Raw genomic sequence first — 26,505 nt, 5'->3', positions numbered from 1 at the left:
CATATCATACAATTGTAATTCGTAATCTATCATACAAAATGGATGATGGACATCGACAAATGAATACATACCATATGAAACGTAACATATCATACTAAATGGGGTGTCTCAGATTTATATATAGAATAATACATAATGCTCCGAGACCAGATTGCTAGGAATGCTCCACTCACTGCTTTCAGCCTACACTCTGCAACACAAGTCTCCAACAACTAATGATCATACAGAGTAGAGGAAGATGAGGGTGTAGTGCACTGCACAGATTGTGTATTATGCGTAAACCGTTGTTTATTACTGTACTGTTTTACACCTGTGCACGTGACAAATAAACTTTGAACCTTGTTGTATGTGAGGACAATAAAGATAATGCATGAGCATTGGGACGAACAGGGATTGACGACAGGTCCTGTTAGTAGGTCAGGAGAGGTGTACTGTACAGGCAGATTTTATAAATAAATGCCTGTTGTCATGTTTCGCCTCTGGCTGCTCTGACACCTGCCCCCTAACCCCCTATCTCTACTGTATAGCAGAGCGGCTGATGTATACTCAAAAGACCCACCAGTGCAATCGGACATTACTGTATGTGGTCGCATACCCTCTCGAAGCCTTATAGCCTTCCTCTACTCTGCTGATGGAAGCTCATTCATTCTGCTATCAAACAGATGGAGGGACATGGCTCCTGTATAGAAGCTTGGGTTTCTCATGACAACCCATGTAGGAAGTTATTGTCCCTTTTCAAAATGGCCGACACATGGCACTGTGTTTGACTCACTGGAGTGCTGGAACAGGCACTTCATTCTGTACTCACGTGGCAGTAGGTACTTTAATCATTCTTATGAAGGATAAACACTGCACAAGGTTGTTTTGTCATTCTGTAGTAACTTTGGAGATAAGAGATGTTAAACAGAGGATCCCAATGGACAGCCTCTCGTGCTTCTTACTTACACCTCCCCCTCGCCTGACTCAAGTTGTCCCACTTTACAGCAATGAAGAAAGCACAAACATGGAACCTGCAATACTCACAATGACTGATGTTGTTCGTTGTATTATTTACTCTGTAGTTTTCCGTGGGGCTGGGGATACAGTGTATGTAGAAAGCATAACGCACAGAAATATATTGTATTAGATTCTTCTGTAGGTCTTTACACAGCAAAATTAAGGGTGTACATTAACACTTTTGAAAGTGTTAAAGATTGAACTATTTTGCAGTGTTCTCCATTCAACTCTTAACGTGTTCAAATGAACTTGATTGTGGTGTTTGCATAGCTCTACAGTAGAGTAATACCCAACACCTAAAGTGTAAAACATAACACTTGATTTAGATAAGCTGGACTCACTTTGCTTAGTGCTAATGCCGTTACAGTTTCTCAGTGGAAGAAATTAACACCTGTAGTGTTACAGTAAATCATTTTGGGGTGTTGTTTTAACACTGTATGGTGTAAAGCCTAATTTGCATATTTCCCAGAGTGCCTTTTCTTTGAGTGAATCGTAGAGTTAAACACCCATGACTGTATTTGTTTGTGACATGGTTATTCAATTCTTTAATTTTAAAGGCCTGTGGCTTTCACTAAGTGAGTACTTTACAGGCCACATCACACCGCAAATAGGCCAGTGTTGATTTTTCAGTGTAACATTTCTAGTGTTGATTCAGGAAAGGGAGATACCTAGTCAGTTGTACAACTGAATGCCTTCAACTGAAATGTGTCTTCCACATTTAACCCAACCCCCTTTGAATCAGAGAGGTGCGAGTGGCTGCCTTAATTGACATCCACGTCTTCGGCACCCGGTGAACAGTGGGTTAACTGCCTTGCTCAGGGGCAGAACAACAGATTTTTACCCTGTCAGCTCGGGGATTTGATCCAGCAACCTTTCAGTTACTGGCCCAATGCTCTAACCACTAGATTACCAGTTTAATTCACTCTGTAAGAGTGCAATTAACACTCAGTGGTGTATAAGAACCCCTAGTGTTGGTGTTAATAAGAGTTATTGTTTTACACTGTGGAGAGTAAAACAGTCCCATCAAAACCACGGCCAACCAGCAGGTTGATTTTTTAGGATTGTTTTTAATATCTGTATTTTTGCATGTACATTGATTGAATAATCTTATGCTACACAAAGATACATAACATACATTTTTCTAAACTAATCCAGTCAGTTAGCTTTATTGCACCTGCTACAAAAATGGTTGTTCCAGTTTGAATGGTTTAGCTAGTCTTCTTATCAACTTCCCTAACAGTCATTCTGAATGCAGGCTGTGAGTGATTAAAAATTCCAACTGCTGAATATCCTAACTCTGGCTGGATTCCAATAGGAATTACACTTTGCAAACCAACATAATGTGACTTGCAGGCGTGCACAGCGCCCCATTCAGAGTTACTGTGAGTCACCTATCTGTCTGGTGTTCACTGATTGTACTTAAGACTTACTGAAGTTGGCAGAACAGAGCTCCTCTATGGTTGAAGAAACTTATAAAAGGACTTAGTAAACTAAAATGGAAACCTCCAGGTTTTCAGAGATGTTGAGCAGGGCTTTAGCAGGACAGTAGTTCACATTTACCTCACGCTCAAAAATCATATGTTTTACTGTACTAAATAAAAGACACGAGTAGAATGACTGGAGTAGAATACACCTAGTCTCAAAATATAGTACATCTATTATAGGCAGTCAAACAATGCCGGTGACACTGTTGCATAGACTCAAAAACACAGGGAATCCCTCCTTATTGCCTCAGAGTTTCACTTACTATAACAGTGCTTCCATTACATTGACAGTGAGATAGATCTAGCTTACCTATGCAGACCGTACTCAATGAATTGTTAGCATAATTTGCTAACCAAGCACTCCTCTCCCATATATATTCAGAGTGGGGCTTATTATCCCAGTGAGGCAGAACAGAACAGCCTGGCTGGAGTTACAAGTCAGTGAGACAGTCCAGTGTCATACAGATAAGTAATACTGTACTGCAGGAAGGGCCGGAGCAGACAAATCAATCTGTGTTTACTACTACAAAGCTTAAATAGGTCTAGAGACAGCTGGTGTATGCTTGCATAGTATTTATTTACAACCTGTACAGCGCACAGCAATTTTCTGGTGTGTTACTGTGGATGGGGATAGATTTACTGGTTAAGAGACACCATAACGATGCCAATATTAGCTTTGCTTGATGAAAACTCAATGCAATAATTAAATTAATATCAAAAAGCCTTGTGACTGTTGCTGATTGGCTTGTTTGTGTGTGAGAGGTGTTTTGGGGTACTATGTAATGTACAGTAACGGACAACCTTGCCTTCTCTTCCAGTGCCCCCCAAAGATGGAATATTTTACTTAGAGCAAATGGTCAGATGTGTATGAATGCAGGTAGTGGATGGAGGGTACACATACTGTATATATGACATGTAGTTAATTCTCCTTTGGAGCATTTTGATAACATCATTTTCCTGGGACGGGTCATTGAATGACGTTATACTATCAACATAGCATAGGTAGTACTGTACCAAACAACAACACCTCAGTTTATTTACATTACATGAATTCTCTTTTAATGCCACCTCAGTACTGTAGGTGTGTTCTGAGAAAATCCCATATTGAATGTTATGTACAGTATCCTATACCATCGTATGTTATGTCCCTGACATGTGTACAGTGTTGACAGGAAGATTGAGTCACATATAATAATGATGTTGTTGTTATGGAAAATTCATCTGAAGTGATTGCCTCCGCTATTCTGGGGTTTAATTAAAAGCTACAAATGGAAGCTCAATGCTTCACTGTCCTGGACTAAGGCCAAAAAGGTAATATACATGATGTACATAAAGACCTTTAATATAAAGTAGCATGTCATTATGCCACTTCCGCATAAGCCAGATAAAAATAAAACACTTTTATTGAGATGACCTTTAAACAGCCAGAAAACCACTGAATAGAATACCTCACATGCCTATTGGAAACAGCTGCCACCGTTATGGCATCCTCTGTGATGCTGCCTAGCCTTAGCTTGGTCTGTCCCTAGAGCCTTGGCTTTCTCTGAATAATAGAGAAGCTGTAACATGTACTTACTATAACATCGTACATGCATGGCTTATAAATATTGTATGTATTTATATATACACACAGGAATTTATGTAAAGTCTGATTGAGGAAATCCTTGCAGAGAATCACAACGGCAACATAGATTCAGAAGTCATCATAAAAGTAACTATTTGGCCACCACCACCACTCACTCTGTCATGTGGACTGTTGTTCCCTTAGCTACAAGCCTGAGCACCAGATGAGAGATAGATAATGGCCCTTCTGGGAAAGCTCCTTGTGCCTGTGAAGTTATAGAACAATGGGTCACCTTCACACAGTATGCCCACTGAGTTGGAGGGACTGAGTGTGTGTTTCAGTGACATTGTTAACTCTGCAGATATAGCTGAAGCAGAAAAACCCTAGAACCTGAGATGAGATTGTAGATGGTTGTAACTCCAGGGTGTCCCTGATAAAGCATATCCTAGAGGAGAATTGCCMTCAAGGAGAGGAATATACCCTGCTGAGATGCAAGTGAACTGTTATTTGTGCACTGAGCCATTGCATAGCAGCTGGATGCCTATTGCTGTTGTAAAAAAAATTGGAGGGAAATTTGTCATTCTTTCCATTGCAATAACTTTGGTTATTTTTATGGACTGTGTCAAACATGCAGACTCTCACATACTTATGGGAAACTCCTTTGTTTTTACAAGCTCTATCAAGCATCAAATGCCACATCAGTATAAGCCCTATACTCACCACCCACATACCCAAAATCAGAATGTGTAGACCGTTATATCATCCATGCGACGACCCATAGGCTTTACAAACAAACCCTGCTAGAGGGAAAACACCCACCCAGACAGCCCACATATCTAACGGCTTTCTTTATGGAAAATATCTCCCCACACACATTTTATTTCTAAACCCAGGTCAATTTGATCCTGTTAGATTATGTATCTACTCGAGTGAGTCACTCAGGTAATAGTTAGTTTTAGCAAGCAGAAGCAGAATTCAGAGTATTGTGTCCTGCAGACTCCCTGCTGAACATCTGATATTTTACTGTAACACATTTAGCATGTAGGATACAGCTTATCTTATCTCACAGTATTCTTTGTCTCTGTGAAAGTAAAGTTCTGATCTGRCAAACATTTCAGCTATGTGATGTGTGTGTCTTTTGTGGGCTTTTATTGTGATACATAGACAATAGTCGGTTTAATCATGAGCATTTTGTTGTATATTCTGTTTCATTTCAATTTCCTGACAGTACTACTAATTTTTGGTAACTCAGCACAATAGTTGACCATTAGTTCAAATGTCCAATACTTATGAGTAAAAGTTGGGTAAWTTTTTTAAGACGAGTAAATTTAGAGCTTACACCACTGTTGAAATACTGGCATAGTAGTTTAAACCATTCTCTCAAAAGCTTTGCCTTTGAATGGGAGGCTCAGTCCAAACCTTTCCATGTGTTTCATACCTGTTACGTCCGTCGTTAAATGAAGACCAAGGTGCAGCGTGGTAGGCGTACATTTTCTTTTAATTTTAAATGTTCCACCAAAAACAATAAACAACTCAAYGACCGTAAAGCTAGGAATGCAACACAAAAAGACAAGATCCCACAACAGAAGGTGGGAAAAAGGGCTGCCTAAGTATRATCCCCAATCAGAGACAACGATAGACAGCTGCCTCTGATTGGGAACAAAGAAATATAAACATAGATTTCCCACCCTAGTGTAACGGATGTGAAATGGCTAGCTAGTTAGCGGGTACGCGCTAGTAGCGTTTCAATCAGTTACGTCACTTGCTCTGAAACCTAGATGTAGTGTTGCCCCTTGCTCAGCAAGGGCCGCGGCTTTTGTGGAGCGATGGGTAACGACGCTCAGTGGGTGACTGTTGTTGATGTGTGCAGAGGGTCCCTGGTTCGCGCCCGGGTCGGGGCGAGGGGACGTACTAAAGTTATATTGTTACACTAGTCACACCCTGACCTACCAAATAGGTAGCCGTTCCATTTAGCGTTCCATTTACGCCATTCCAGCCATTATTATGAGCCGTCCAGCTCAGCTGCCTCTTGTGGCAGTGTCTAGTGAAAGTCTACCCACCCCTCGCACAGTCTTCACATTTTGCTGCCTTCAAATTTTATTTCAACATTTATTAAATTCTATTTTTTTCTTACCGATGTACACAACCTAATCCACATTATCAGAGCGAAAGAAAAGTTATAGAACATTTACCAAATGAATTAATTGATTGTGTATGTATTCACACCCCAGAGTAAAAATTTGGTGGAAGCACCATAGGCAGCCATTACAGCTGGGTATCATTTTGAATAAGATTCTACCAACTTGGCCAACTCTTAGGGCAACATATACCCATTGTTTTTGTCAAAATTGCTCGAGCTCAGCGAATTTGGTTGGGAGTCACTGATGGAAAGCTAAATTCAAACCTTGTCTCTGATTTTCATTTAGGATTGAGACTGGACTATTCAGGAACACTCAACACGTATTGGAAAACCATTCTGGTGTGTCTTTGGCATTAACATTTGTGTAATTGCACAGCTGAAAAATAAAACTATCCCATGGTTAGGTATTCAGAAGACTGAGGCAGGGTTTCCTCTAACTTTTATTGGGGTTTGGTAATTTCATATTGATTTTGATCATGACAAACTCCCCAGTCCCTGCCGGTAACATGATGCTGCCACCACARTACTTGAAAAATAAAGAKGGTTTCACTCCCCTGGGCAAGGTCATAAATAACAAAGCCCCCAGTCACACTATCTGGAAGACAGTAGAGGCTGGATTGACGGGTGGTGACGCTGATGCAAGGTGAGCTCCTGGTTTATGGAAGGTCACACATGGTATGGGGATGTAATGAAGCATGGGCTCGCYTTATACACCCACTGAATCTTCTTTCACTTTATCAACTGGATTGATTGTTTAATCCCAGCACTTTCCAGCTGAGATTAAGTTTAAATAAATGCCCCATAGACTGATTGCCTTCTCAATACTTTGGCAAGCTGCTGTTTAACACAAGTGAGTCAGAAAATCTATGTGAATTGGAGGGAAAAGATGTTGCAAAGTTATGTTGATTGATTATCTATTTGTTGATTATATATATTCCTATTCATGGAATACCAGCTGTCTGGAGTGTTTACGGAAATATTCAATCTCTCCCTATCCCAGTCTCTCAGCCCAAGGAGGAAGACTTAAGGCGTCAGCATGCTTCAGTTCGGCTGGCGCCTCGCCGAACTCGGCCTCGCCGAACGAATGTGCTGCGTACTCCCTTAAAAGACCTTCGCCAGAAAAAGTGACAATATTACTGTTTGTCCATTTTGAGACACAGTAGCCAGTATACACTTCCTCAAAATACTCTGAATTAATCTACGATAACTAAAGAAATCTGTCATTAATTTAGACATTTTTGCCAAAGAGATCTTCGTCGCACAATATTACATCCAAGATGTTTGGTGCAGTATTTTTCAATAWAMAAATGTGAAGGAGAACAAGTCATCTCTCATTGAATGACAACAAAGACTTGATTGAAGAATCTCTACGGTTGACCAATCACCGACRGGGTGTAGACTTMGGCTCCGAACTTCGGCTTGCCTCCAGATTTTGTTTTTAGCTTGCCTGGACAGCCGAAAAAACCCTCACCGAAGTCCAAAACTCACAAAAACTTCACAAAATGTCATCATAACATATGCACAAACTCTACCAAACTGTTTCGGCTGGGAAGCATGCGGACGCCTTTCGTGGTATGTAAAGGAGAGGTTTGGTTTTGTCAGCATCAATAAAAGATTAGATTGGTAGAGTAACTATGTGTGCCCAAGGTCATGCCTAAGTTAGCCAAGATGTTGCAAATAATATTGGTTCTACAGTCTGGCATCTCTGAGGCAAAAATATATTATATTATTTAACATACAACATCCTATGCAAATCAGCTTAGAGACTGTTAACCACATGTTAGCAGCTGGAGGGTTAATGGGCCAGTGCAGTGAAAGGCTAGCTACTAGGTATCAGAGGCAGAAGTATCACCTCTGCTGTTTTGGGTTCAACCACAAGGCGATGCAAAATATCTTCAATTTTAAAACCCTAACACTGTTTACATTAATTTATTTTATTAAGCGCATTAACAAATGTAATGCAATATGTAGCTTGTGTGTGACTAAGGGGGAGAGGGAGGGAAAGAAGAAGAGACGGGGGAGAGAAGGTTTATGGAAGTCTGTTGGTGTTTATTTGGGGAAAGGGGAAATCAATCAAGTCCTGCAGCTGGCCTGGTGATGGACCGAAGAGGTGGAAATTAGGAGATGGGAGGAGGAGACAGAGCCAGCTGCAATTACAGCTGATCCTGAGTGGTACAGCGCTTTTACAGAGGCGAGAAAAAGAGGAGGGGAAAGAGAGAGAGAGGGAGAGAGAGAGAGAGAAAAAGACAAGRGGCTGGGGAGAGAGATGGAGGGAAGGGCGTGTGGCACCTCACAGATACAGCGAAGCAACTAAAAAGTAGAGCGAAGACTCTACTCCGAGAGTGAGAGAGAAAGAGAGAGCGAGGGAGAGAAAGAAAGAAAGAGGGAGAGCTCTCTGTCTCTGGACATGACATAATTGATACTCATACTGAACAAGGGAGAATAGGAGGCGGTAGAGTGAAAAGAGAATGGGAGAAGACCATGAAGATGAAGTGACAACAATTCTCATTAGGTGGAACCGCACCGGAGCACCTCTTCTCCTGGGGACGCGTCAGATCATTAAGACAAGGAACATTAGCAGGAGAAAAAAAGGGTTGATGACAGGACGAATAACACAGATGGACCATTCACTTTGTTTATCTCTCTTTGGACTCAGTTTGACGGAACCCTAAACAGCCCTGTGTGGATTCACAGCACAGAGAAGCACATAACCTGTGAGTGTGAGCTCTCCCAGGGGAGGGCACGGGGTTGTGAGATTGGGGAGATGAGTCTGGGAGGATAACAAGCAGCTGTGTGGAGGAAAGAGCGGGCAGAGGAGGGCAGATCCACCATGTCCCTCAGTGGAATGGGCAGTATATCCCAGGATGGCGTGCCAGTGGCCAGCAACGAGCGCCGGAACACACGAGTGAAGAGGGCTGTCCGCATCTCCAGCATCGTTGCTCAGGAGGTGAGTGGTCGGACTCTGACCTGGCTGTGAGACTGCATGGGACAACGGGCACTATTGGGAGAGAACAAGGGCATTCAAATACATCCTAACTTTCAGGGGCTTTTCTATTTTAACATTTGGTCTGTCAGGGATTAGTGTTCAGTTAAACAGAGGCACATTAATTGCTGTTGAAGGGGTATCACAACTATTATTTTGCTTTTTGCATCAGCCTACKTTATCTTTGTATTACCTTAATAGTGTATACTGTAGAGCGTATTATGTTATTTGTAAGAATTGTTTTGGTAATTTGCTCTCTTACTCAACTGTACAGGGTGCTTGAACAGTTTATGTCATACTTAAGGCATATTCAAAGAAGATTAATATGGTTCCAGACAGTGTACATCAGTATAAAGCCTATTCAGTGTGCTTCAGTCTGTGGAGGTTAGATTCAATCCAGACAGGTTGTGGCGTTCCTTGGTGTGTTTTACTGGAATTAAAAACATTTTGTGTTAGACCACTGTGCCACTYGGGAGGCCCTAAGACACTGCATCGCAGTACTAGCTGTGCCACTAGAGATTCTGGATTTGAGTCCAGGCTCTGTCGTAGCCGGCCRTGACCGGGAGACCCATGGGGTGGTGCACATTTGGCCCAGCGTCGTTCAGGTTAGGGGAGGGTTTGGCCGGTAGAAAAAACGTTTTGTGTTTATTTGATCCATGAGTATCTCTACTTGTGATAGGATTATTGGTCATAAGCTGTATTTACCTGTACAAATGCCAACAAACAGTTACCCAGGGCTATACTACAGTGTGTGTGTCGGTGTGTATGTTTATGTGTTTGAGCAGGTGCATACGTACATTATTTGCTTGTTTGCATGCCTGTTTTATGTAATATTATATTCTAATGTCATCAGTACATTAATATAGTAAGCTACATGGTCTGTTATTCTAACCCCAGTCTGTTACGCTAACCTCAGTTAGTGTTATGTTACATCCTGTTGTGACTACCATTCTCACTGTTATTTTAGGATAAAAGCCACTCAACAAACAATGACAATCAACTTAAGGGGCTTGTTCTAAACGAGTAAGCATTTCAGTGTTAGTCTACACCAGTGGAGGCTGGTGAGAGGAGCTATAGGAGGACGGGCTCATTGTAATGGCTGGAATGGTATAAAAAGAATGGAGTCAAACATGTAGTTCCCATATGATTGACACTGTTCCATTCATTCCATTCCAGCCATTACAATGAGTCTTTCCTCTTATAGCTCCTCCCACCAGCCTCCACTGGTCTACACCTGTTGTTTACGAACCATGTGACAAATAGAAATTGATTYGCATAATGGTAATGTAGTTCCTCTCAGAGAAGCCAGTGTCACTTGTGTAGCACACACCTTGCTCCCCCCCCAAATATTTATTTTTATTWAAAAAAWTATTTTGGGGGGGATTGGTGTCCCCGGACATCGGCCCCCCATATAACATACGAAAACATCAATAGCCATGAATTAAATGTTTAGAATTACAGAATATTAACTTCAAAACTACAAAATGTATCTCAGCCTCATGGAAAATGTGAATTTTATAAGGGAAAATATTTATTTTGGGAACTATCAAAATACGTTCAATATTATGTCTGGAAATGAACTTGTCCAGTGCAAAGGATCCCAACTAAAACTAAAAGTGTAATTTATTTTATTTTTTAAAGGGCAATAATGGATATTAACTGAAAAAGTATCTTATGTMGTTTTTTGTAATAGCCCTCTGTAACTTTAAATCACATTTCTCTCWAAACTGTGATTCCTAGAAGATGTGACTGGAGATTTGGTCAACTTCGTCAGATTTGTCTAAAATCCTGAATTCATCAGGAATGAGCAGGGTCAGCTATACCATAAGGACCCCTTATTCATGTCCTCATTACATGTAGTGTAGCAAGACCACTAATGGTCTGTAAAGTTCTCTACTTTTGATAGATTTAAACAAACAATATTGGACTCAATGGTCACAACCATAAACTGTCAACTCCATCTGCCTGATAGATGATGAAAGAATATTAACTTTGGTTCAAATATGTTCAATGTATTTAGGTTTTAGAGTCATAAAACAGCTGAGGAAAAACAAACTTGCTACTGTTTATACTTGCTACTGTGTACTTGAATGAAGAAAAAAATATACATTTTTGTCAACTCCGTAAAMCATGATCTCTTTCAGATTTTTGTCTAGCGTCAACTTAAAGATCTGAAAGAATGTTTATGTTTTTATTGGGGATTGGCAAAATGAATAATYTTCCATATTTTACAAAATGTTTGTATTGAACTTTTATTTTTAGAGGAAAAATATGTGTGTTTTGTGTATCTGTTGTCAACTCTGTCACTGATGTAGTCAATATTGTTTGTCAATAATCAGAAGGAAAAAATTATTATTCACTGTTCTGCAACATATGCTTAAACAATTGAAGTATTTGCTGTGCTAGACCTAATGGATACTGTTTGCGCTATAAATRTTTTATTTTTCTAWATCTATAAAAACATGCCAAAATGCTAACGAAATTAGCCTTGGAGCATTAATAGTGCTATAAAACAAAACAAAAATAAGTTTGGAGATTTGAATTACATATTTGAATAATCTAATGTTGTAAATAAACAATAAAAGGCCTTTAAACACTTATTGGACAATTATTGTAAAAATGAAATGCCTTTTATGGTGTCTGACATACAGTGCACTCAGAAAGTATTCAGACCCCTTGACTTTTTCTAAATGTTGTTACATTGCAGCCTTATTCGAAAACTGACTACATTCATTTTTTCCCCTCAATCTACATAAAATACCCCATAATGACAAAGAAAAAAGTTTAGAATTGTTTTCACATTTATAAAAAAACATGAACTGAAATATCAGATTTACATAAGTATTCAGACCTTTTAGCAGCGACTTGGCAGCGATTACAGCCTCGAGTCTTCTTGGGTATGACCCTACAAGCTTGGCATACCTGTATTTGGGGACTTTCCCCCATTCTTCTCTGCAGATCCTCTCAAGCTCTGTCAGGTTGGATGGGGAGTGTCCGTGCACAGCTGTTTTCAGGTCTCTTCAGAGATCTTTGACCAGGTTCAAGTCCGGGCTCTAGCTAGACCACTCAAGGACATTCAGAGACATGTCCCGAAGCAACTCCTGAATTGTCTTGGCTGTGTGCTTAGGGTGGTTGTCCTGTTGGAGGGTGCACCTTTGCCCCAGTCTGATGTCCTGAGCACTCTGGAGGAGGTTTTCATCAAGGATCTCTCTGTACTTTGCTCTGACATGCACTGTCAACTGTGGGACCTTATTTAGTGTTGTGACTTTACTTTCATTAATCCATGCACGGCGCTACACCGAGGCTAGGGGGGGGCTTTAGTCATGTCACAAATCTGCGTAGCCCCAGTTAAGCCCCCTCAAGCATTTTTGTGTTTTTTAACATTTTTAATAAAGAAATATGTTAAAGTTAATAACCAGCCATTCTGTTCCCAATCAGATCCCTGGCTGCGTGTGCATGTACCCTATGACGTGTGTGTGTGTGTGTGTGTGTGTGGTGGGGGTGTGTGTGCTCGCACACGTTAGGCTACGTTATGTGAGTGAACTTTTAGCTAGCTAGTCGCCCATCTCACCCTGTTGCAATGGACCGTTTTCTGATCAAGAGAAGAGTGCGGGTAGAAATTTAAAATCCAGAACCTGTCTCCGAGGGGGCCAATGAAGAAGAGGGAGATAAGAAAGATGAGTCGGAGAGAGAAACTCGTGAGCCACGACGTGAGGGAGCACCAGAGCAGTTCACCGCTGCTAGCTGCTCCACAGCCACCATTAGCTGCACTGTTAGCACAGCCACCGCTCCCTCTGATTTAAGCCAGTCACCTGTTGAAGAACCAAGGCGCCCTCTTCTTCGGCGTTATCCAGCCACAAAAGTCAGACAGCAGGATCGCTACTTCAATCGTAGATGGTATGAGGATTACAAATGGCTGGAATATTCTATTTCAAAAGAACCGTAATTTCTGCCTTTCAACGTCCAGGAAACCATGGTGGAGAGAAGGCGGCATTTACCCACGATGGCTACCAGAACTGGAAGAAGGCAACAAGTTCGTTCAAGACACACAATGCTAGTGTGGAGCATAAATATGCAATGACAGCGTGGAATGAGTGGACTATTCAGAAAGAGTCTGGCTCAACAATATGCAATGCTCTAAGTGATGGACATTCGAAAATAGTCCTAGAGAACAGAGAGTATATGAGAGCAGTTGTGGAGACATTGTGTTACACTGCATACCAGGGACTTTCACAGAGAGGAGACATAGAAAACGACATGGCTGTCAACCAGKGAAACTTCCTTGAACTTTTACAGGTCATAGGCAAATTCGACAAAACAGTTGCACAGAAAATCTCAGATAATAATAGAGATGCGAAGTRCACGCATCATGATAWACAGAATGAAATACTGGGCAAACAATCGACTCAGCAACCTTTCCTGCCTGTCCATACACACAGAAAGAACCAAGGCCCTGGATGTCCAGAAGATTAGACTCATTTGCACTGAACCACAACAGACGCATCGTCCTTCTATAAAACAACACTTGGTGAGTAAATGAAAGGCCTTTAATTTATTGACAGAGCGCCTGTCCGGTGGTGGGAACATGATTCAATCGCGCTGATCTGGATCTGGATGGAACAAGAAGACGCATGCATAGTGTCAGCCAGTCGGCCTACAACTGTTTTTGCAATAGAAATATAATCGCTAAGATTGTGATGATAGCCTGCTCGTTTTACACCATGTGWRCACAGTGGACAGGCATAGGGTAAATGCACTTCTCGTTGTGGCTGCACTGTGGATATCATTCCTTTCATTTCTGACATTGTGATAGACATTTAATCCGTAACATTATAACCAATGCACAGCAGGACGCATGTATATTGTCGGCCTACAAGTTATTTTTGTTTGCAATAGAAATATAATCACTAAGATTGTGATGATAGCCAGTTCGTTTTACAAGTGTGTGCACAGTTAWCAGGCATAGGCTAAATGCATTGCACTTCTCATTGTGGCTGCACTTTGGATATTATTMATGTAATTTCTGACGTTGTGATAGCCATTTCATCCAAAACATTATTACCAATACACAGTTGTCTGATTATGCATATGGTATAAATGCACTTCTTGTTGTTGTCACCGCATTTTGGATGTATTGTGTTATTGCCGAAAGACTTCCGTGCATGGGCACTGTCCGGTGCTGAAGTCTTTCACCTTTGCATGTGAAATATGTTTTTGTCATTGCCTTGTGGTCACTTGTATTAGGCTTATAGCTATTTTGTTGAAGGTTCTTTGGCCAAATTCAATTAAAAACTACATTTATATCAAATGTGCTGTGTGCCATATCTGCTTGTATTGAACAAATGAGAACTTCCTTATAACTCTGAAGTCATGAAAATCAACTATTTCTTAGCACCCCCATGTATTGGTCAAGCCCCCCCTTGGCCCCGGGCGAGAAAAAATCCTGGCGCCGTGCCTGCATTAATCTGATGACTGTTATTTTTCTAATCAACTAACTATGTTCATTTTAACAATTAATGTAACAATTAACTCATTAGGAATTCGGGGCACCATGAGAGCGGTTCTTTACAGAGTTATCATCTCCCGAATTAAACTCTAAAGGTCTTTACCTATTACATCCATAAACAGTCGACTCATTAATTATAGCCTCATATAATATCATAATTCTGAACAGTCGTAACCTTCGACATCTGCAAAAACCTGAGCCTTACTTATGATTCAGTATTACACAAATTGGTTTAATTATTTACTAGCTAACTAAATGGTAACTAACACAGGATAAACATACACACTTACATTAGAAACAGGTCCCTAGCGGACTGACAACATTATGGCGGCTTGTTACAAAAGACATGAAGAGGGCGAGAGAGAGAGAGGGACAGAGACATAATACTTTGGTACATCTAGAAACTACTCTCACAGTAATCATATACTTTGCACACGAACCGCTGCCCGTTTGGAGCATGAAATCATTAATGTATTTGCGCATAAATGTCTTGGTTCGCCGCGTATCTCTGTCGGAACCAGACCGCCTGGAAAGGGAGTTAGGTCTTTTTGCAGCGTGTTTGTAAGGCTCTGATTGTCCAAAAGAGGTCCCCACCCGTCTCCTACTGTTGCTCTCCTCTGCCGTCGCCCGGCATCCTGTGACCCGTCGTGTAGTCCTGAACAGAACTACAGAGCTCACTCTACTTCCACTTGCTCTGGAAGATAATTATTTTAAGATAGGCTAGCCAACCGTGTCGATGGTTCTCAGTGGTGTGATGAGAGTAGTGTACTTYGGTGATTTGAGAAGTGTAGTAGAATGGTCTCACTTAAATTTGCTTTTCTAGATGCATTACTTATGACAGCTAATCAGCCGTACCAGTGATTGTCCAGGTGAGCTTCTCGCCTCTACCTCGTGTTGATATTCAGAGTATGAAACACTTGGGACGTGAGCTGCAGCTACACGCCTCTCTGGTCTGATATGTTAATTCTTAACCCATCATTTTATACAGTTCTTCAAAAAGGTTCATAAGGCTGACACGCTCTCTCGCCTCACCCAWGTGGGCTGTGATCACTTACTTGTACAAAGTTATAGAAACAATTTCCTCATATAGTTTCTAAGATCACATCCCTCTCTTAACAAAAACACTTTCATAATTTTTCATATTTCAAATACAACGCAGAGGATGTAAACTTCATACATGTGCTGTATATACTTTTCAAGTTACAGTATTTCCTTTATCACAACCTAAATATATATTTCCTTTATAACAACCACAAAATAACAACCAAATTGACATTATTATTCTTTAGATCGCCTCTAACCATTCCCCAAGTTCTATGTTAGAAATATTGTTCCAGTATTCACTTTAGAATGTGTTAAGAGTTTCGRCGGGAAAATGTCTGTGTAGACAAAGAACATTCCTGTGTGAACATTGGAAAGGGATGTTCTCTCYTTGATTTACAACAGGGAGTAAGCTGTCAATCTCCCACCAGCTCCCTTCTCTCCCCTCTCTGGGTGAAAATATTAAAAAATGTGGTTTGTCATTATGGAGTATTGTGTAAAGATTGAAAAACAAATATKTAATACATTTAGAGTAAGGCTGTAACGTAACAAAATGTGGAAAAGTCAAGGGGTCTGAATACTTTCCGAATGCACTGTAAATARGAGGTTGTTCCTTTGCATGGTGTGGTAGCTGATACTTTGGCCTATCAAAATATTGATTTTACATTTTGTAATAAGACAAATATTTGTGGGGGAAAAGTTGAGATTGTCCCTTTTTCAAGAATCCCTGAACTCTAAAACAGCAACATTATCTCTCAGCCTTATGGCAAAATGTATAGAATAGCATGAGATTAGCTATAATACTGCATATGTGACTCGTTTCAGGAAACTAGGCGTATGTCGCATGTCACTACTTTCAATCAAAATGCATTTTTTGTYAGAAATGCCTTCTGGAACATGTGAACTTTCATGTGCCTTAATAACAAACTTGTATGCCATCTGTAAATATGAATAAAATTGTTAAATTACGAGCCTAGTTGGTTTAGCCACAGAAAAAGACCTTCCTGCTAGCCTTGATTGGCTGAGCTAATGAGTGGGCTGGACATGCCGAGAGATGAGTTTCGGATTGATCTGCCATGTAGCAAGCTGCTGTCTATTTGAGCTGGTCAGTWTATGTAGGTAATCCTGTCTAATGCAGCTTTTAAAAAATATATTGCGTAGTAGAACTGCATAAGTGTTGCTCTCCACTTTCTGGGGGACCGAATTTTGAAATCAGTGGAATTAGAGTATGATAGCTAAGGAGATGGAGAAAACACCTGTCTCCGGATTACATCTTCAAATTAAGGGCAACCATGGCATCCATGACAGAGGGGGAGAARCGTCTATCCATGTATACAGGTAAGATAGTCTAGCTAGCTACATTTTCCAATATTACACTTTTCTAATTTTGTCAAAAAGTAGCTAGCTTGCTAACTTTAGCTGGCTGGCTCACTAGCTAATGTTACGTGTATGATATGTGTCGTAATATTATTCGTATCTCAGAGCCATTTGCTTTGCTAGWTATAGGCTAATGTTAGCTAGCTAACATTGGACATGGTTGGTTAGCTACCTGCAGATTCATGCAGGCTAGTAACGTCATGAGTTGCGATTAAGGTTCATTGTTTAGCTAGCTAGCTAAATGTCTTAACAAAWGACTCATGATGTCACTGCGACAGCTGTTGATAGACGTAGCTGGTAAATTCGCTCTGGCTATCTACTCYGATTTCAGAACACTCTCGTCTGAGTGTGCCAGAGCGCAGAATAACTGACAAATTTACAAACGCTCAACACCCGTTGAATATGGCCAATGTCAGTAAACGTTGGCAAWWRWWGCMATTGTTGCCATCAGCACAATTGCAGTCACCAACACCCTGGATTACATAAAAACAGCTTTGCTATGGCGAGTAAAATGGTCAGAGTGAGCTATTCTCTCATTTGTGTCTGGAAGTAGCTAGCAAGCTAGCCAACGTTAGCCAGTTAGCTTGGGTGCTTGACTGCTGTTGTTAGGACAGAACGCTCGGATGCTGAATGGGTGTAGACAAAGAAGAGCTCTCCAATTGGTATACCAAAACAATCAAAGGCCTTTTTCTTAAAAGTGAGGTTCCAAGTTTATCAACTTTCAAAGCAGAATTACTTTCCCATTGTTCCTCAACTGTAGTGTATGATATACCCTTTTCTAGCTCTGAGTCTCTACTTTTATCCAATGTAAAAAAACACAATTTAAAATGCTGCTACATAAGTCCGAATCAAACCGGTTGGTCACATATTGTTCTCTGCCCCATTAAAAAATAAAACAATTAAACAAGTAGTGGCCTTGGACCTTGAGGTGGGCCCCGTGAAACTGTGTGACCATCAGAGGATTAGGGGGAAGTTGCCCCTATATGCTTTTCTAGGGTAATTTTTTCCTTTTTCCACTAAATGGTTAAGGTTTGGATTGGGGGAGGGGAAGCTGATCCTAGATCTGTATCTAAGAGAAACTTCACCCTGGAGCGGCCATTAGACATGGGGTGGAATCTGATGTTGTAAACAGATCACTCCTAGCACTACATCATGCTGGAATTGAGTCATGAGTCGGCGAGAGACAGTGTTTAGTTTTATCCTCGGCAAGTCATTAATCCATCCATAGTGTTAACAGAAACAAGACAAGCATTTCGCTGTARAGCTTGGTGAATTGAAAATAAATCCAGCAATGGCTCACACAGGTGAATATGTCCACCTACTGTCCAAAAAAAGAGAGAAATGGTTCTTATGAGACTAGTTATAGTAATGGTTCATCATAGTCATCTCCATACTTGGAGACACAGATTAGTTATAGCGTGGATACCCAAAGACTGCTACATAACCAAGTATATGTAGCACAGAGTGCACAGTAGGGGAGTTTCTCCGGTCAAGGAACCAACATCCATCTTGGCAAACCAGTGCCCTTGAACACCATACTCAGTCAGTAAAGCATAACGCACCTCATGCCCAGGCAGCCAGGCAAATGGAATCCCATGTCCCAGGGGCCCTTGTGCAGGAAGATTTATTGCAGGCTGGATAAGTGGGCTTCCCCTGTGCAGTGCAGTGCAAAGCAGAGGTGCTCACTTGTTACTGTGACTAGAAGTTTCTACCACATAAGGACATGTCCTACAATCTTAGAAAAAAGGTTTCCAAAAGGGTTATTCGGCTGTACCCACAGGAGAACCCTTTTTGGTTCCAGGTATAACTATGTTGGGTTCAATGTAGAACCCTCTGTGGAAAGGGTTCTACATGGAACTCAAAAGGGTTCGTAACCAAAGTGTTCTTCAAAAAGAGTTCTCCTATGAAGACAGCCGAAGAGCCCTTTTAGGTTCTAGATATCACCTTTTWATTTTAAGAGTGTATTTAAGAGAAATAGAGGTTTGGATGTTGGAAATGTTCTYTCATTTACAATACCCTGTTCATTGTCTACTGTATGTCGGTGATACACTGCAAAGGTATGTCAATCCCTTGACACAGGGAATAATATAGTTTTGTAATTATATTGTCTTAGGGGAGAACCGGGATGAAAGTAAAGTAAAACTTTGTTTTTTTCCTAATTACTCAGAGATCAATAGARCTGGAGACACCATATTTTTTATATACAGTACCAGTCAAACGTTTGGACACACCTACTCATTCAAGAGTTTCTTTATTTTTTTTACTATTTTCTACATTGTAGAATAATAGGGAAGACATCAAAACTATAGTAACCAAAACAATGTTAAACAAATCAAAATATATTTTAGGTTCTTCAAAGTAGCCACCCTTTCCCTTGATGACAGCTTTGCACACTCTTGGCATTCTCTCAACCAGCTTCACCTGGAATGCTTTTCCAACAGTCTTGGAGTTCCCACATATGCTGAGCACTTGTTGGTTGCTTTTCCTTCACTCTGCGGTCCAACTCATCCCAAATCATCTCAATTGGGTTGATGTCGGGTGATTGTGGAGGCCAGGTCATCTGATGCAGCACTCCATCACTCTCCTTATTGGTCAAACAGCCCTTACACAGCATGGAGGTGTGTTGGTTTATTGTCCTGTTGAAAAACAAATTATAGTCCCACTAAGCGCAAACCAGATGGGATGGCGTATCGCTGCAGAATGCTGTGGCAAGCCATGCTGGTTAAGTGTGCCTTGAATTCTAAATAAAATCACTGACAGTGTCACCAGCAAAGCACCCCCACACAATCACACCTCCCCCTCCATGCTTCATGGTGGGAACCACACATGCGGGGATCATCTGTTCACCTACACTCTCACAAAGACACGGCGGTTGGAACCAAAAATCTCAAATTTGGACTTATCAGACCAAAGGACAGATTTCCACCTGTCTAATGTCCATTGCTTGTATTTCTTGGCCCAAGCAAGTCTCTTCTTCTTATTGGTGTCCTTTAATAGTGGTTTCTTTTCAGCAATTCGACCATGAAGGCCTAATTCACAGTCTCCTCTGAACAGCTGATGTTGAAATGTGTCTGTTACTTGAACTCTGTGAAGTATTTATTTGGGCTGCACTCTGAGGTGCAGTTAACTCTAATGAACTGATCTTCTGCAGCAGAGGTAACTAACTCTCTGTCTTCCTTTCCTGTGGTGGTCCTCATGAGAGCCAGTTTCATCATAGCGCTTGATGATTTTTGCGACTACACTTGAAGAAACTTTCAAAGTTCTTGAAATGTTCCGTATTGACTGAACTTCATGTCTTAAAGTAAGGATGGACTGTAATTTCTCTTTGCTTATTTGAGCTGTTCCTGCCATAATATGGACTTGATCTTTTACCAAAGGGCTATCTTCTGTATACCACCCCTACCTTGTTACAGCACAACTGATTGTCTCAAACGCATTAAGAAGGAAAGAAATTCTACAAATTAACTTTTAACAAGGCACACCTGTTAATTGAAATGCATTCCAGGTGACTTCCTCCTGAAGCTGGTTGAGAGAATGCTAAGAGTGTGCAAAGCTGTCATCAAGGCGACGGGTGACTACTTTGAAGAATCTCAAATATAAAGTATATATATGTATATTTGTTTAACACTTCTTTGGTTACTACATGATTCCATATGTGTTATTTCATAGTTTTGATGTCTTCACTATAATTCTACAATGTAGGTGTGTCCAAACTTTTGACTGGTACTGTATATATATGTCATTTTCCATTAGCAACTGTAATTTCATTTATAGGGTAAATKAGTTGAAATTAAAGTGACATTTCACCCTGGCTCTGCCATGGCATATAATTATTACTATATTAGCATTACTTTTTTGTCATAAACATAACAATTATCCAAACRCAAGCTAGAACTAGCACATTTTCATTTCACTGGTAGAATCGGGAAGTTTTCGACTTTCTGTGTATTCCTCTGCTCATAGTGAACCACAAAGTCCGACATTCATAGCGAATGCAGATACGGTCCGCTAAGGTAGATGGCAACGTTGATGATGGCGTTGTGTACTTTGGGCGAACAACACACAGCAATCTCAGAACTCCTGAAGGCAAGTATTTTTGTTGTTGTTGTTGACAATGTTTGTTTTTCACAAACCTTTGTCATCATGCCTGTGAGGTGTTCTGTGCCTGGCTGTGTTAATTACAAACAAGTGTGAAAATGTGTTATCTTTCACTATTCTACCTACCAGAGATTTACCCCGATGCTGCCAGTGGCTTGCAGATATCAAGAATGATGCCCCTTACGATGACCAGAGATTATCATAGGGATTCTCAGGCTGAACTGATATGATGGGGAATCCATTTCGACTACAGCTGAGAAGTGATGCGATACCATACATTTTTTTCCCTTCACAACAAMACGGAAGATTCTCGATTACAGGTAACCTAACTGGATTTTATGATTTAGCTCATGGCTTTGAGTTCAACACAGGACTATAACATTAGCTAGCTAGCTAACGTTACAGTCCTGTATTGAACTCTGAAAGCCATCAGCTAAATCATATAGCTATCTTTTTTGGTATACACACTGTCAATCAATTTCACTTATGCCATGGTAGTCACTGCTAGACTGGTAGCTACCTTCAGCAGCAGAGTAAACATGTKTGTTCATTATATCTTTGACTGACGTTATCTAATACAAGCTAGCTAACGTTAGTAAATAAAAGTAACTCAATCTGGTAGGCATCTATTACACCCTTGCCTGGAAAACACTCCGTTACTAAAAAGGGAATTGTCGATATAGCTAATGTTGTATAAACATAGGTTACTGGAGAACTGAGACGAAGTAGAGACTCTGGACAGGGTGGATTAGGTTTAATTAAAAGCAATTTATTCAGAGGTAAAATATCTGAAATAGCGTGCACGGACCCTTTCATCAAGCTCAAATGGAACTCTCTGAAAAAAGCCCAGATAACAGAGTGCATATACATTTTATACAGTACAGAAAGTAGGTTGAGTCTGGAAGTTCTGGTCCTCTGGTTGGTTCTGATGAGTTGGGCGAGGTCTCCTTCAGCCAGTATCACTGTCCCATTGGCTCTGAGTAGAGTTTTTGTCTTCAGAAATGTTCAGCTAAAACAGGAGATTAGGTTGTGCGTAGATGTTCCTATTTTGACATTTCTGTGTGTCTCTGTAAAATGTTCAGACTGAAGAGGAGTTTTGTGTGTGCGTAGATGTTCCTGTCTTATCTGTGTTTATGAAAGGTTTTCGTCAGCCCTCTGTCCTTGGGTATGTGTGTGTCTCAGTTTCTCGTGATATGCAGTACCCGGCACCACTTTTCTTATCAGTCTTTATGAAAAAGGCCTGTGTCAGCCATCTGTCTCTGGGTGGTGTGGGTTTCCGTATCTGCTATGAGTTTGTGGAGTAACCCTGTTTGGAAAGAGTTTAGTTATAACAATGTATTAGCAATATGCTTGTGTTATAATAAATGAATATTTATTAACACTGAACAAACTCTGTTTTTGTGTTGGTAGCAATGACGAACCTGTATAAATCATCTATGATTAGTTAGTTGGTTCTCAGTCAGTTTCAGCTGGCTAGCAATCTTCCTGCCAATTTGATGACGCTAGTTAGCTAACATTAGCTGACAATATTGAAATGTCCATGTTAGGTGTGCTATGCTAGCCAGTTTAATAGAGATCAATACAATTAGTGGGGTGGTTAAATTGTGTATTTTGTTGTAGATAGTACCAAGATGTCCTACCAAGCTGACAGCTAATATTTACAGTAAGCATGGCATAAACATGAAWTAGGTAGTGTTTGTGTTATGGTGTTAGAGGTAGCCACAGAGTACCTTCCTTCCAGACCATGTAATCAATTTAGTCTACCCCTCTTCTCTTTGTAAAACTCAGGTTATCTGGAGTCATTCCAGTGACAGTGYCCTGCTGAAAAATACCCCAAAGCSGCGGCGTTTTGGGTACACRAGCATGAGGGAGGGGAAACCTTGTGGTTATGAAGCACAACAAGATTGTGGKACAGAAACCAGCAAGGGACACTGAAAGGTATAAAATCAAGACTACAACAGTAATGACACAATCACCTCATTCCTCTCTCTGTAGACTCTCAAAACACAATACAAAGACATGTCTACAAAAATCCCCTGCAAAGGGCTACTATTGACAAGAATGATMTGTCAGTCAATGGTCTGGGGGAGGTTTACAGACAGTACTTTGAGATGAGGAAGGGGATTTTGGTAGTGCAGGGTTGTGCTTAGACAGTAAATGTATTGTTGTGTATGACAACAATTGAGAGATGCCATTTCTCCTCAATCTACCATACACGACAATTCATACTGTGTAAAAACTGCCCTCCTAACTATGTTGACTGATCTTTCCTCTCAAAATCAGCACCCATTGTCCCTAAACAATACGCTAGCCGGTCCCATTCAGTTGACACCTTTACCAACAAAGGCATGTTGCCCTATGTTCCTTCCACAAAACATGTAAAATGCTAACACCACAACCTTGTCTTTCCAGGAGATGTGCAAAACCAGCAAATCTTCTGCAAGAGGACCAAACAGTTGGTGGTTAAGAAGCCATACACCACTTTCCGCAGAACCTTACCCAGCTGGCCGTTCAGACAGGACAAGACCATTCGCTATAAGCACAAAGAGTCTCAGCTTCCCCAGCCCACCATGCCAAACACCATTGGCAGTGTACTGAAGCCGGATAAAGCCCAATTCTGATCTTTTTTTCACTAATTGGTCTTTTGACCAATCAGATCAGTTCTGAAAAAGATCTGATGTGATTAAGACCAATTAGTGCAATAAAGATCAGAATTGGTCTGCCTGTGTAAACGCAGCCAGTGTGGCTCAGCATAAGACCATGTTGCACAAGGGTCTCCAACCCTGTTCCTGTAGAGCTAYCCTCCTGTAGGTTTTCGCTCCAACCCCAGTTGTAACTAACCTGGTTCAGCTTATCAACCAGCTAAATGAAAACTTACAGGACGGTAGCTCTCCAGGAACRAAGTTGGAGAGCCCTGATGTAGAACCACTATAAAATAAATATGGATATTTTCTATCAATCGTTGAAATTTGTCTGCCTTTATGGATTCACAGAGCCCTGTATTTATAAGCTGTACAGGGCTCTGTAGCATCAAACAAATGCTAAACATTCCGATATCCAAAGAATATTTGTCAAAATCTAAAATACAGGRAGTTTACACTGGTTAATGTTAACTGACGACGTCTTGTCTATTTCAAGTCTTCTCTCATTGATCGAGAAAGGTGGGTGTCCACCACAAAGAGCTGCATGTCATGATAACATAACTGTCTAGATCAATGGGAGAAGACTTGAAATAGACAAGATGGAGGCAAAAATACATACACATTTGTTGGATTACTTCATGGGGCTCATGAGTCAACTGCTTGAAATCCAGCATAATGTCTAACCCCTCGAGAGGGATACAGTTCGCGGGATACAGTTCTGCTACAATGACACATGCAGGCAAAGTAATTCTGTTTCTGTATCTAGAAATAACTCCAGGAATGCACCACACGGTATTGTCCCAAGACAAAAAAATATTGAACTGTGCCAGCATAACATTAACATTAGGGTTGAAYATGCATACATGTGGACAGGCACAGATATTACATTACAACAATATCTAKCCTAATAATAGAAAGAAATATGGCATAACCCTCAACCTTTGCACAGTGACCAGACCATACAAATGAGCYTAGGTAGGTAGGCAGACAGTATCTACCTACAGCCATGTCTATCAGGCATGCTTAGGCAAATGTTTATTGTAAAACCAGCTTCAATTTTTGAGATTTGCAACAGTACATTTTTGTATTATTGTTTCTCCTCAAATGTTTGATAGTAAACCTAGATAAGTTAGCTGGCTTGCTGGATATAAAATAATTGTTCTTTACATCTGTTTGGAATCCTATCTTGGATTATGCCTAGAATTTTGTGAAATTAAAATGCATCCATGGTCATGATCATAACCAATGTCAATCATGTTACATAGCTAGCTAGTAAAATGATTTACCGTTGCTGACACTACACATGTTTGCTATCAGGTTACAAATGTAAAGCGAGGCGTATAAGTTAGCAGTCGCCAGGCTAACTAGCCAGCCAACTCCAGTCATGCTAACGTTTGCTGGTAAACCTAGCTTTAGGTGGCTGGTTGTAACCTTGTAGCTTGCCATATCTATGACTAAAACGAGAAGAGGTTTTACAATTGAGATACAAAAGATCTCTGATTGTAAAACCTTTTCTATTTTAGTCATAGATATGGCAACCGGTAGTTGTTTAGCTAACTTAGCTAGCCACCTAGCTAGGTTAGCAAACAGAACCATTATTTGATTTTCTCCCACTGTAACTGTTAGCCAGAAATACACAATATGGGTTTCAGTAGATAAACTAAAGTTTGCTAGCTAGGTGGCTTGCAGGAAAAATAACTTACTTAGCTAGGCACCGTAATTTTCATCTGCCCTCTTGGTGCTTGCATTGTCTGTGTGCTTCTAACGTTAGCTAAATCTAACTCTTTGTTTCGAATCCTCTTCAGTTATTTCCAGTTATAAATATATAGTTAAATGTCACCATGTAGCTAATAGAACATTCTTCATCGTCRAATTTGTGTTGATGAGAGGAATCACTTGAAGCCATTGCTTCTGGTCAGTACTTTCAGTTTTGCCAAAAGGATTGTATTAGTGTCCGCCTCCTTCTTAAAAAAGCGCCCAACACAAGTTGTAGTCTCAGAGATGTAAAAAATGTGTCTACTTGTATATTTAGCAATGAATCTACCGATCGGAACATTGCTGAAAGACATCCAATGGTTCTATCGAACAAGTACAACCATATCTACATGCACAAAGATGTATAGTGCAATCAGTATAACATACAATCTTCACGAAATGCCACAAAGCAGATTTATTTTTAGATCTTGCACCCCCGTATCAATACACCGGAAGCCATCATAGAGTGTATCATTCACCGCCCGAAGCCCAAACCTGCCTTCCTCCTGGTTAATTATGTGTGAAACACATCTCACTGTCCTAGAAATACCTTGGACATAATGAAAACAAGCTCAGRCTCCCCCAGGGTGAACTTCCCCTTTAAATAGACAGAGAACAGAACTACCATAACTTTACTTTTGTTAGTACAGGCGGGGCGGAGTAACAGCTGGGGAGAAGTGTACAAAATCTGTCTTATTTCCATGTTTCTGGTTTGTAATCGTCGTTACTTTCAACAAATGTACTATCAAGTTTGTGTCGATTTTTGTTGATAACTCTGCAAAACATGGTTGACGTGCTGTTTATTTCGCAGGGAGGTTGTTCTCCACATTAGGAACTTGCTGACTTCATTACGTAATTCTAGTTTCTGTGTTATCTGAGAAAATGGGCGTGTTACTTTCACCCCATGTTGCTTTCGTCC

The 26,505-nt window shown here is 40.6% G+C and overlaps 1 protein-coding gene and 1 long non-coding RNA gene across 2 annotated transcripts in view; both read left to right on the top strand.

Annotated features, from left to right (window-relative positions):
* The window catches only part of LOC111979618 (voltage-gated inwardly rectifying potassium channel KCNH2-like), an 82,709-nt gene that overhangs the window by 33,355 nt on the left and 22,849 nt on the right, over window positions 1-26,505 (top strand). The window lies entirely within an intron of this gene.
* LOC111979678 (uncharacterized) lies at window positions 20,897-24,148 on the top strand. Its single transcript, XR_002879350.2, has 3 exons — window positions 20,897-21,509; window positions 22,978-23,127; window positions 23,602-24,148. It is a non-coding gene; the product is annotated as an uncharacterized lncRNA (long non-coding RNA).

Source organism: Salvelinus sp. IW2-2015, linkage group LG19 (genome assembly GCF_002910315.2).
Source record: "Salvelinus sp. IW2-2015 linkage group LG19, ASM291031v2, whole genome shotgun sequence".
NCBI lineage: Eukaryota > Metazoa > Chordata > Actinopteri > Salmoniformes > Salmonidae > Salvelinus > Salvelinus sp. IW2-2015.
The sequence above is the reverse complement of the archived record's forward strand: the minus strand, read 5'-3'. Positions and strand labels throughout refer to the sequence as shown.